Source organism: Penaeus chinensis, chromosome 33 (assembly GCF_019202785.1).
Source record: "Penaeus chinensis breed Huanghai No. 1 chromosome 33, ASM1920278v2, whole genome shotgun sequence".
In the NCBI taxonomy this organism is placed as follows: domain Eukaryota; kingdom Metazoa; phylum Arthropoda; class Malacostraca; order Decapoda; family Penaeidae; genus Penaeus; species Penaeus chinensis.
In genome coordinates, this window is record NC_061851.1 from 30,378,897 (window position 1) to 30,379,500 (window position 604).

Consider the following 604-nt stretch of genomic DNA (forward strand, 5'->3'; position numbering starts at 1 on the left):
TGTATGTATGTATGTATGTATGAATGTATGAATGTATGAATGTATGAATGTATGTATGCATGTATGTATGTATGTGTGTGTGTATGTGTATGTGTATGTGTTTGTGTATGTGTATGTGTATGTGTATGTGTATGTGTATGTGTGTGTGTGTATGTATGTAAGTGTGTATGTGTGTGTATATGTGTGTGTGTATATGTGTGTGTATTTATATATTTGTAAATATACACATACATAACCAGAAGGAACAAAAGAAAAACGAGACACCGTTTATGAAGATTCGAACTTCATTGAACAATAACAAGAAACAAGAAATAAATCAACACCACCAAATGGCCTAATATTTAAGGGTGTTTCTTCCTTTCACAAAATACGAACCCACGAACCAAAGAGGTAACCCTCCCCCTCCCCCCAAATGCCCATCCCTAACCCCCCTCTTGAGGTAACCAAACCCCCAAAATACCATCACGAATACCACGCCAGCATCCCAAAGCAGCTAGAGATTTAAAAATATGGCACGGTATAGCACGGTATGGCACGGTAGCATATCAAAAAGGAGGCAGAAAGAGAAGGCTGAACACCCTTTTTTTAAATTTAATTTCCCTCC

General features: G+C 37.7%; 1 protein-coding gene across 2 annotated transcripts in view; it reads right to left on the bottom strand.

Annotated features, from left to right (window-relative positions):
* Positions 1 to 577: 577 nt before the first annotated feature.
* Positions 578 to 604, bottom strand: part of LOC125043200 (sarcoplasmic calcium-binding protein, beta chain-like) — a 14,466-nt gene continuing 14,439 nt past the window's right edge. For both annotated transcript variants that reach the window (XM_047639200.1, XM_047639199.1), the window contains exon 6: positions 578 to 604. This exon is cut by the window's right edge and continues 216 nt beyond it. The gene's annotated coding sequence lies outside the window, so the exon portion shown is untranslated.